This window comes from Argopecten irradians, chromosome 13 (assembly GCF_041381155.1).
Source record: "Argopecten irradians isolate NY chromosome 13, Ai_NY, whole genome shotgun sequence".
Classification (NCBI taxonomy): Eukaryota; Metazoa; Mollusca; class Bivalvia; order Pectinida; family Pectinidae; genus Argopecten; species Argopecten irradians.
Genome location: NC_091146.1, coordinates 33,048,771 through 33,061,832, shown reverse-complemented (window position 1 = coordinate 33,061,832; position 13,062 = coordinate 33,048,771). Strand labels below are relative to the sequence as shown.

Genomic DNA, 13,062 nt, shown 5'->3' with positions numbered 1-13,062 from the left:
ATAATAAACCAGGGCGTACAGTAATGGAAACTGTATAAAGATTTAAACATGCAAATACATATGTATTCTGTGCTGTGGAAAATTACAAAATATCAATGATTCATTTTTCACAATAGAATCATATAATATACAGGTATCTTTAAAAAGATAAATTCATATGTATGATATGGTAAAATAAAATAAAGCTATGCTATATATTTTACAGCTGAATTTTATACCATACAGGTATAAAATGAACAATTTTGTTTTTTTTAAAAACATGATTACATATGTATAATATGGTTAAATACCAAAAATGCTATATACTTCAGAAATTAATCATATAACATACAGGTATAAAATGAGCAATTTCGTATTCTTTAAAAACATGATTACATATGTATGATATGGTAAAATACGAAATTGCTATATACTTCAGAAATTAATCATATAACATACAGGTATAATTGTGTACAACTTTGTATTCTTTAAAAACATATTTAGATAAGTATAATATAGTAAAATACAAAACAAATAAAGATATACATTTCACATCTGAGTCATATAGCATACAGGTATATAATGAACAATGTTGTATTCTTTAAAAACATCATTGCATAAATACAAAAAATGTTATCTATTTCACAAATGAATCATAAAACACACAGGTATGATAGTGAACAAAATATTCTTTAAAAATATTATTACATATGTATAATATGGTAAAATACAAAACAAATAAAGATAAAAATAAAAATAAATAAAAAAATAAAAAAAGCAATGATATATGTTTTACAGATGAATCATATGCCATACTAAAGTGAACAGCTCTATAGTGATACGTGGGGAAAATATAAAATACCGAATTGATATTGAAAGAGCAACTCATACCGGGGTGGTCGTTAAGACCATAGCTACAATAGCGACGTGAATGAATTTGTAGTGTGATACTGACAACATAAATAGAGGGAGATTTATTTTCTAGTACCCGTATGTGGGGAGGAGGTGGCATAAAGCGGTATCGTAAAGCATTGCTTTATACACGACTAGGTCGGCACAAAGGACGCCATATTAGGCCCAAGGTATCATAAGCCTATACAGCTTAAAAAGAATATTTCAAAAATAAATCCTTTAATCTTTGACGAAAACCATGCATGTTTGTATTCAAAATGATTGTCATTCGTTAAATTAGTTAGAAATGATAATATATTTAAAGAAAATCTGTCAAAAAATGTTATGTTTTATTGGATTTTTTTGTTCTTTATAAAGCTGATAGTCATTTTAATTATAAATTAGGTCCTCTAATGCCCAGCCGCAAGGTGTCAGCACTGGGTGTACTCAACCAGAAATAGATACCCACAACAACCGAGAAACACCTCCCCGGATGAGTCGGAGCTTTCGATAAAAATACTAGATTGATCTGTGATTTATTGATACATTTATTAATTACTGGATAAACTCTTGTAGATGATGTGAACCAATTGGGATTTTCGTTGTGATTTCGCTGGCAATCATGTGATGCACCAAGACCCGGCCACCGGACGGTCCCGTAGACTGTAAGTACGAACCAACATACCTAATAAACATATTATCATATTTTATTTATAGCATTCCTTGATATGTAATATATACCAAACTTGACCTTCTTTTGATCCTCCAAATATAGACTCCGATGTCAATATGATACAAATAAACAATTTGAGTCCTGGGAATAGTCAAAGACACTTTAATGGGTGAAACAAATGCAGAAGCCAATCACTTACATTAACATACAACATATAAGTACCATTTTAATTATACAAATGTTTGCTTTATTCACAAGAAATTTTCCATCAAAGATTAGCATTATCAATAATACTTTCACTACACCAGATATGATGATAATATCACATATAGGTGATGATACCCTTATATGTGACAAAACATTTTTCAAAAGAATTCAGAAAAGGTACAATCATGTTTGAATAACTACTTGGCATCGGAATCCAGGACAACCTTATATAAAAAAAAAATATGTGTGATTCTGAAGGACAAATGGGACCTAAGCATGGCTAAATGCATTTAATTGTTGTTGTACCTTCACAATTAACGATGATGAGCAGTGATTAATTATCATATTCTTTTATAAAATACTAGTAGATACAATTATATTGATTTTGTTATCAGTGGAAACTCATACATGGACATATCTGGGATGATTAAGACCAAAACTGCTCGCTTCCTAAAGTAATTATTGATTTAATAATTAACGAGTCAATAATTTAATAGAGTATAACAGCAATATCGCTTCAAAGGGATTATTTCTTTTTAGATGAAGTGAAAATATGTTGTATCCTATATGGTTCTATTACTTGCAATTCCTCACATAATTATATAGTAGAACATATCTTAAAATACCAAGCAAAATGGGTCTTTATAGCAAAGTGCAGGTATAATTGTGCTAAACTTGGCCAGTTTTGGATGTAAAAATGTGGTCTTATGACGAGAGTGGTCTTTACGTAGAATGTGTGGCTAAGTCGGCAATGACAGCATGATTTGATGATACATGTAAATAAAACGTTGTATGTTTTATTGTATTTAAGTATACAATTGTATGCAACCATGCTTGTAACGAGAACTTATCTTGGGCTAAAAAAGACTGTATCAGGCTACAAAGAACAAAATGATGTTGGCAGTTGTAAGGTCGCTTCTGATTGGATGATAAAACGGCGTAATGATTTCATAGACAAAACATAGTCTCTATTATTTTTTTTTAATTTTGAAGAGATTCTCTGTATACGATTGAATTATTTGCAGTTTATTTCAATAATATTCAAATTTTGAGTTACATCTCCATAACATTAAACAATTATTCAAGTTTATTCTGAATTGATTTACGACAATTAGAAATGGTTGTAATAAGATAAACAATAGAGATTTAATCTCAATTTTATTATAACTACAATTCTATAGCTAAAAATCACAAAAAAAATATCTTACTCAAAATCGAAACGATGACAGGTTAGACAATGCAGGTTAGAGCAATGTTAATTCCATTTCGGTATTTAAAAGCTTTGAAAATAAATTCGCATCCAATGAAATTGTCCCACAATAACTTTAGATTAGCCTCGATTTGACATGGAAATAACCGATTATAAATGGAAGCTAAGAATTCGGTTAATGTGTCTCTATTGATGGTAGCCTAGTCTAGGTATTTTATTGGTATTTGACATGCATTATTTTTTCATTCGAAATGGCCGCAGTTTGACCCTTTTTGATGGAGAATTTTTATCGTTCAAGAACAAGTCGATTAGGATAAAAGAAATGTCAGTTGTGTTATCCTTTTAAAAGAAGGAAAACAGAAACGACAACAAGGGAAACTGAAAATTAGTTTTGAACACTATGATGAAACATTTAAAAAATAAATTGGATTCTTGGTGCTTAAACATCTAATGTTATTTGTTCCAACAAGTTTATCAAGAAATCAATTGAATTGAATCAATAAGTTTGCAATGATGTGATTAAAAGTACTTGTTATTTACTTTAGATGTAACTTTCTCTTTTAATTGATACCATTTTATCTGTATAATAAGTATATAAACATTAAAATGTGTCATAGTGACCAACTCTGTATAAGGAAAATCTGGTTACCAAGGATACTTTTGGTAACACATATACATGTAGGTCAATTTCAACTGAATTTGCTTTATGCATGGTAACTGTATAAAACCCAATTACCATACAAATAAAAAAAAATTCTCTGTGTCCCTGGGGTAGTGTTTATAGATAAGCGTGTCAGCAATAATATAATTGCTCTAAGTAAAAGACGAAGAAAAAACTTCAGCTGCCAATTTCATATATTGTCGGAAAATATTCTCGTTCACTCTCCCAACATCAAAATATCCGTGTGATGTTTAGACAGTCAGACGACTTAACGTAATAACGAAATCCCATTACGCTTCCTTAATGTTTGTCATTTGTACAAAGAAACGACCTTTATTGTAAAGCTTCGAGATGACATTGATGTATTCCCTTAATTACCTGAAAGTATAAATGTCAAACTTTCTTATTAACATTCATAATTTGCGATATGTAGTTTTGCTAATTTTGTGATGCGTTGATGAAATTGGAAACAAATCATGACTAAAGTATAGTTCATCACGATGTTTGGTTTGGAGTGATTGATTTAAGCGTCTTCGTGACTTTGATCATTGAATATAGCACTGAGTATCCTTGATTTGAAAGCAGTCATCATGGCGTGTGTATGTATATGGCGTCTCTATAGCAACAAATTATCTCTGCTTCCTGTATTGTAACGTATCCGTAAAGTCAATTAAGAACATCTTCATGTTAGCGATAATGAAGCAGGAAATAGATGAGATGAAAATGGTCTTTTGCTAATTGAGGGATGCTACCAGAAATGTGAAAAAGAGGATTGTCACGATAACATGATTGTGGCTGACATTTCAGAGTGGCAGCACTACAAAAACGCCATTTCATTGTCATTACACGTGAATGTCCTTGTTGAGTGACTCTTTTATGTTTAAATTTAAGTTCGGTGCTTGTGGTTCTTTGGTATCTCTGTCGAATTTTTGAGACATTTGTGTCTAAGTACCTCGCTTCAGCCCGTATATCCAAATATCTAAACTTATATATTTCAATGAAGCCTAGAAGAGACACAATAAATGAAACATATAGTTAAATAATAATTAATAAAGCCTAAGTGAAGCACAACGAATGAAACCAAAATGTGAAGCACAACGAATGAAACCAAAATGTGAAGCACAACGAATGAAACCAAAATGTGAAACACAACGAATGAAACCAAAATGTGAAGCACAACGAATGAAACCAAAATGTGAAACACAACGAATGAAACCAAAATGTGAAGCACAACGAATGAAACCAAAATGTGAAGCACAACGAATGAAACCAAAATGTGAAGCACAATCAATAAATCCAAAATATTTAATATTTTTGAGGATGTAAGGAACGTTTGGCTTTATGTTTAGATAAGGAGACATTGTAGTGATGAGATACCGCAATAAGTAAGACTTATGTTGACATTCCTATGAATTGATATTTCAATGTATAAAAAGGAAAAGTGAGATGAAACAGGAGTACCCGGGAAAAACCATTGCACAAGCCCAAAGAAATACGTTTCGGGAATCGATATACGCCCGTTTCGGTAAACATCAAGCATGTTGCTGCCACTAAATGTATCATTTAACCATCGACAGTTGTGTGTTCGAAACACGAATAATGGATTTTCCAGGTATTGATCGTCGACTAATTATGTTTCCTCATCTTTTAAATGTATCTGGCTGTTCAGGTGACATTAAATAGAACATCACCATTCTTCCGACTCCATTTCCGATCTAAGCAGCATTAATGAAGAAAACAAAGAATGAGGCAGTCGTTTTATTAACACTGTCCAGCGTGTAAGATATAAATCAAGATCAATGATTACATCACTGCTATTTTCTGTATTAATCATAAATCGTCAGTATTGTTTTACATAGCGTCACTTACATCTAATAACAACCTTTTCTCCCGTCGCTGGGGTGTTTCCGTAAAGCCAAATGCTTAATTCTGTCTAACTTTTAAAAGTGCGCAATATCTTCCCCGTCATGTGAAATTTTCCGTCTCTCCATCCGCTTTCCCTTTGAATTTACCATCCCATGCCTCTGTCGTTTACGACGTACTTCAAGAACATGCATTATGATTACATCTTGGCTTTGTTTTGTAATTTTTAGATAGATTATGTTTTGATATTTTGAACTATGTTTTTTGTTCAAGATGATTCATTACACAACATTACATGATCTAGTGATAACACTAAAGATATTGCTACTTAACAATTTGTAACATGGCAAACGTTTCTGATCCTTTCTGATCAAAGATTTGGTTTCGAACAACTGATGTTAATGCTGATTCTGACTAGCATTCTTTTCTGTGATCGTCTGAATATATAATTTAGAAATTCAAACGACCGTCATTAAATTGCTCGTTAGATGAATCATATCTTATTCAAAATAAAATCGTGATTTATGAAGACCTAAGCTACTGTTTAAAATTCTATATAACTTCATCATGTTATTTTTGAAGAAAAGAAAACTTGGAAATAAATTGAAAATATTGGAAAATCACTTTGTTGGAAATTCTTTATAGAAAGCGTTCCATTTTTAACTGATTTCAGTCTTATTGTGTCAGAATAAACTTACTGTATAACCTGGAATATTGGAGTGTAGATAACATTGTAATTTTCGTGGATGTTGTAAAATCACGAATGTAAAACAAATCAAAATTTTTTGATACATTATTGGAACAAATGTTTAACAGGACGACCACGATTATATTTTAACGCGAAAAACTTTGAAACCCCTTAACCACCAAAGTAAGTACTCACGAATATTTCACATTGTACAATAACTACTTATTAAGTTATGGATAAGGCCAAAAAAATATGTCTGTTTAGGGTTACCTGACCGATCCTATTTTTTTCCACTTTTCTACGAAAAAAATTAATAGTCGGGATTTCGATCTCAGATACCGACCTTCCGACGCTATTTTTTTTTTTTTTTTTTTTTTTTTTTTTTTTTTTTTTGCAATATAACCCTAGACAGACATGTATTATCATTCTTCTTTTTGGCCTAAGAATCTACTTAACTCGATTTCATATCATGATTAAAATTTCTAGAAACGTTCAATTCACACATCAATAAAGATCTTGTTAAAATTGTGACAAGGATTATAAGTTATATGATAGTTTCAACATTATAAATACTTCCTAAGGTAATGACTTCATAAATACCCACAATCGTTGGTTACAGTTCAAAGCCATATGTATCCTCCTTCCCTTGCTTTGCTATTTAGGAGGCATTAAAAAACTTACAACTTATAAAAAGGTCATAAAGATAGTGTCACTGATGTTGCTATGGTCGATAAAGAAAACATTATGTAGTAAAAATCATATAAATCGTATGTTGAATGTTTTGAAACTGTCATTTTCAAGTAATATTGTTCAAACTTAAATGAAGCGTCGTTGTTGGAACACATTACATGGTATACATCAATATAGGGCTTTTGAATTATAAAAAGGAAAACACATAAAAAATACTTCTGCTTTACGTTTCATCTTTATGTACATAAACAGACGAAATTTTAGTTAAGGTGGTATCGTACTTATTTTATCTTTTTATTTTCATTAATTCAAGTTGGCAGTTTTCTTCCGGTGGTTAAATCCCTGTAAGTAAACCAAATATGAATATAATTATGTGTCTCAAATGTTCAATGATCAGTATATTGATTTGATGTAATATGGAACTCTTAATGTTGCGTCTTTCCATGTTACAGAGATTTTTGCTTTTGCCATTTACGGGTAGGTATCGTTTGTGATGGCATTACTATATGAACAAACATTTCGTCATTTTCTCTGAAATGTATGACGTTAAACTCATACAAATATTACGTAACATTAATTAACTGCCCATAAGGGTACATAAGTATATAGTATACAAATTCACAATAGTATCGCAGTTTCTGATAGGTATCCAATATTCCATTTTTTCACAATCATGTCGGATATATAAGTATGATTTGACAACGAAATCAAAATTACTAGCGCAAGTATGAAGCTTTTGCAGAATTGAAACAACCGGTTGTATATTTGCATCTTATCACTTTGCGTCCATATTACTAGCCATAATCATATAAGGAAGTATCAGGTTTTGTGGTTGGAGGAAACCTGGAATACGTGGAGAAAAAAACATCGACCTATGGTTTGTTTCTGAAAACTGCCCTACGTGGGATTCGCACTCGTTAACCAGAGATGAAGACCTATGGCAACATCAATTTACTACAATGGTCTCAAAGACTCACAAAATAACAATGCAGTATCACTTTAATATCTATTAATATCCCTTCGCGTACGATTTTCTTTCAAGAATTTCGTGATCAATGAAAATGCGCCAAAATTGAACTTCGTGAATTAATACATGTATCTATCTAAGTTATATTGAAGTGTACTGAACATCTAAAATTGTCCGAGAACATTAATCTCTGCGAAGCTAATTGATGCGGAGATTGCTAGTTTGGTAACCTTGAATAAGCTTGGTTATAGTACTTTAAATATAAAAAGTTTAACACAATGTCCAATAATATCTGAATAAACTCTCTTTGATTTAAGCATATTTTATTGCTTATAACAAACGGATTAGGCACAAGTTATGACAACTTATAAAAGCCCTCTCCACAACTATTTATATAACAAAATTTGTGAAAGCGACATACACATGAAATATTATTGTTGCAATAAAAACATATATGAGAGAGGTAGAAAACAAAAGAGTATAGCGAAAGTAAGAAGTAGGAAAACAGAAAGAAAAGATTAAGACATAACCAAACTAATTTGTAGAAGTATAAAGTTACAGTACACACTGATTATATAACCACTGTAGCTATTGCATGGCACGTACTAACTACACAGTCATTTTCCATCGTCAGATCAATTGTCCATAAAACACATTCCGTAGATCCATCCACTGTTCACTCCAGTTCATTCTAGGTATCATATCTATGTGCCACACAAGAAAATTAAATTCAATTTAACTAAAATTCAATCTTTTAAACCAGAAAACTAAAAGAATTAGGAAAATACATAACAAGAGGGAGTAGTAAAGATAAGGGAGATATTTCGACGAGGTTCAGTTAACCTGTTCACGCAGAAGTGAATTCAGAAACGGTCACTGGCACTCTCTAATGACTATATTTACTAATGTAAGACCAAATGAAGAATTCTGTAAAGCACTACGAACAAATTAAGAGTCTCACTAATGGCTATACAGTAAAACATAACAATAACAACCCTATGGGGTCAAATGTGACACTACTTCGTTTTAAGCATCGTTCTTTATACAGAATTGTCATATTACAGACATTTTATATAAACCAAAACGAGGGATGAAAATCGCTAAATTCCAATCATGACTTAACTATTAGCTTGTCGTTACAAACATGCTTTGCTTTATGTAAAAGTGTAAGACCAAATTAAGGTTTCTTAAAACAATAGGAATATATAAAGTGCCTCGATTGACATCCGATAAGTCGATCTGCCAATGGTACAATGTTTGTATAGTTCACATTTTCTAGCTAATAGGAGACAGATCAGTAACTCTTTTAAAATCAAATTTGATTTGAAAAAATAGAGGTTATTATATTTTGATATAGCACCCTTTATCAGCCAGAGACCGCCATATCAGCCCAAGGGCCGCAATATTGACATATCATAACCTTTTTACAGCACATTTTGAAAATGAAGAAAATTTGTTTTAATAAATCAAAAACATGTATTAAAACGTAATGATCAATGACCGATATTCCACTGGTCATATTGTAGGCCAATTTAATGTTGAAACAGTGGGAGAACTCAGCCCGGGCTGATATCAGTTATCGGCCCGGGCTGATATCACGTCATCCGGGGTTTTCAGTCCGGATTTTAGAGTTGCCGCTTCGATTCAGTTTCCTACAGACGATAAGTTGAATAACGGATACAATATTCAATTTCAAAATAGATCTCGGATAAACGTATTGAGAAAGATATCAGAAATCAGAAATAGTCTGTTTCATGATGGAGATTAATGTCTTAACTAAGATCAGGTTGAAATGAGTGTTGTCCACATTGCCGAAAACAAAGCATCGCAATTCACATAAGTATAACACAAAAAGAATGTATTCGGTATAAATAAAATTCAACGACATGCGTTTGTCAACAAGAAGAGACACGGTAATAAATTAGACAGTTTAATACATGTACGTGTGGTTTAATTTTCCCGTCGAATTCATGATACCTGTCCGTTGTAAAACTGATCATTCTGAAATGAACCTGCTTTGCCGGAATTTTGCTTAAAAATTATGTTTCAACTCGTTCATTGAACCGGGGATTTTGTATTTGTGAAAAACCTATACAGTGTTCATGTACATGTAATGAAGTTTTTCCACTGTTTCAACATTAAATTAGCCTACATTATGACCAGTGGAATATCGGTCATTGATCAATACATTTTAACACATGTTTTTAAATTATTAAAATTTCTGTCTCCTTTTTTTCAAAATGTGTGATAAAAAGGTTATGATATGGCAATTTTGATATCGCACCCTTTATCAGCCCTTGACCTGATATCAGCCCTCGGGCCTGCGGCCCTTGGGCTGATAGGGCGGTCTCGGGCTGAAAAAAGGGTGAGATATCAAAATTGCCATATAATAACCTCTTAACATAACATTAAGTGTCTTCACACAGGAGGAGATTTAATGAACACACAACTATATATACTTCATATACTTTAAAAAAAAAAAAACTTTTGTTTAAACAAATCATTAGTAAACATATCATCCCGTTAAGACCAGTTACCCTAAAATTGATTTTTTACCGCAAAGCTGTCGTATTGATTTGAATGATTGATATCAACATATCTATTAGTATATAACCTATATAATAGATTTAAATAACTAAAACGTTTTAATTATTGGTAAAGTATTACTTTCCAATACTTTAGCATTTTCATCAAAATATAACCACAGAAACCTGTTGATGACACAAGATTTTATCTGCGTGTCATATACAATGTAGGCCTATAGATGTTTCGCTGTTCAGAAATCTTTAACAACCTTTCAGGAAACCTGACGCCGTTTAAAACGGGTTTTTGCGGTAAGTGAAATATAATGCGCGTTTTATTTAAATAAACATATATATGAGAGATATTATTTTACAATTTATTTAAATGGAAATCATGTTCGGCTGATGGGGGTGATTCGGGGTTTCTAGAGCGTTAAGAATAGCCGTACCGACAAAGAGAGGTAAATTGGCGTCCTGCGGTGTCTTAAATCTAGATTCTACAATAGTAAATATTTGTTATTCCATCTCGAATTCTGGCGATGTGTTAGCTCACCCATTGTTATTGTTAGAATTCCTGTTTTGATCATCTTCACAGAGTCATTTCTATATTACTGTTTCCTGATACAAAGTTTTTTTAACAATCTTTGTTTAATATTGCAATACTATTGCTATCGATGGAACACTTTTGCAATAGTTTGACTTTTGCAGAGTACAATTGAAGAAGTATTGCAATGTGAATTCTGTTGAATTCAACTAAATAACATTGGTCACTATGTAGATTATCTAGTGATTTTTTTGTTTTTAGGTAACTAGGTTACTACCTTGAGTCCTTTAGTTGGTATCACAAGCAATATTACTTCACGTGAAATGCACGTGAGATTCATACGTCATTTCCTGATAGCTTTTGATCAACACTTAAAACTAATCATTCTGAAAATTAGCATTATGAAACAGTCAAAGTTTCCACTATCACAAGGCTATACAATACAAACATACCGCAGTCTCCCAAATCTCCACACGCAACTCATTACTTACAAGGGACATCGTCCTTGAATGTCTCAATATAATTAAGTTAGACTTGTAATTCCGCTCCCGCTACGATACTCTTCGTTACGCGACAATACAAGTCTAATTTTTAATTAGATTGTGAATGACTCTATCTGTTAAAGTACTGTGTGCCATAACCTGGCAAAACCTATTAGTTATTTTTTCCTCGATGATTTATTGAAACCCTTCCGGTTTGATGAATTAAGCAGTGAAAATCATTCAAATGAACAGACAAACATATGATGCTCTATATATAGACATTAGGTACAACACAGAAAGCATACATTGTAAAAAAAATTGTTTTATGCCTTACGTACTGTATTAATATAGACACAGATATAAGTATCCATCTCGGCGATCGCAACCAATTACAGCGACTGACCGAAGGGATCATTCAGACAATACACATAGATATTGTCCCTTTATATAATTAGTTTATCTATATATTCTATATGTGTTCACTGTTTATGTTTTTGTGAACGTCCGTGACCGTCCTTAACACGTAATTTTATTTGTTCTTCTTGTGTCTTGATAAAGGGGCAGATCGCCTCGAAAATTCGACAATCTTTTGTCCACACTGTTAGAATTACTTTATATTTACTACTTTAAGTAATTCGTATCCTACAGACATAAATCTATCAGGATCCAGTGTTATATGGACAATAACTGTTGATATTACTTCCTTGACCCATATCCATCTCGGTACTTGCAGAATTCGCTTTACAATTACTAATAACACTGTAGAAATATGAAAAGAAATTGCAGTCCACAACTTGGATTCATGTTCTGACCGTATGTTTTTAATTCACTGCACTCTAGATGTAAATATAATGATTTGTAGTAGTACTGCCAAAATTAATATTCATTTCTTATTTCTACAAGTAAAATTAAAACGTATGCATTGTATTGTAACTCTCAAAAGGTTGGTAATACTGTAAATCATTTTTTCTTCGCGCCTAGTAATTTTAGCGATTTCCGTTTCGAAACATTTTCACGGATATTAAGTTTCGCGGATTTATAGTTGAATGGAAATATCATAAAATGTAATTTCGCAAGAGTTTTGGGAGATATTAAATCGCGGAGATAAAGTTTCGCGAATGTACTTGAATCGCGAAATTCGCAAAAATAAATCGCACGCGAAAGAAAGTCGGTTTACACTGTATAGAATATGGCATATATGACTTTAAAACAATGTTACTGTATATCAAATGACAATAAAACGAAGCAGAATAAAATTAAATCTGTGGATCAATTACACATAGTGTATATGACAATAATGTTTAGTATCCATGATAAAAGAAACCCAATTTAACAAATGATCTACGGCATCCAATCACCGGGCATTTTGCCACCACGTCCCCCCAAATGAACGTTTCAATGATGTAGTGATAGTCGCTTTGATATCCTGACATGATCACTGTGGAAATCGACAATTGGATTATCTGAATTCCTAGATCGCATTGCATATAATAAATCCACGTGTCTTATTACTGTGAATGCCTTCACAGACTCCCTGCTGATCAATCCTAATGGCACATTTGCAATGACGTCACCGACACGTCACAGGAGATAATCCAAGTCAGTATATCTATGTCATCAATATGTAACCTAATCGCATTAACTTCGCCTTAGCATAAGATCTCATGTGAAATACATACAATGAC

The 13,062-nt window shown here is 32.2% G+C and overlaps 1 protein-coding gene across 1 annotated transcript in view; it reads left to right on the top strand.

The window, feature by feature from the left end:
- Positions 1-1,398: 1,398 nt before the first annotated feature.
- Positions 1,399-13,062, top strand: part of LOC138306777 (cytochrome P450 3A31-like) — a 97,520-nt gene continuing 85,856 nt past the window's right edge. The window contains exon 1 of the mRNA XM_069247256.1: positions 1,399-1,535. The gene's annotated coding sequence lies outside the window, so the exon portion shown is untranslated. The remainder of the gene's footprint in view (positions 1,536-13,062) is intronic.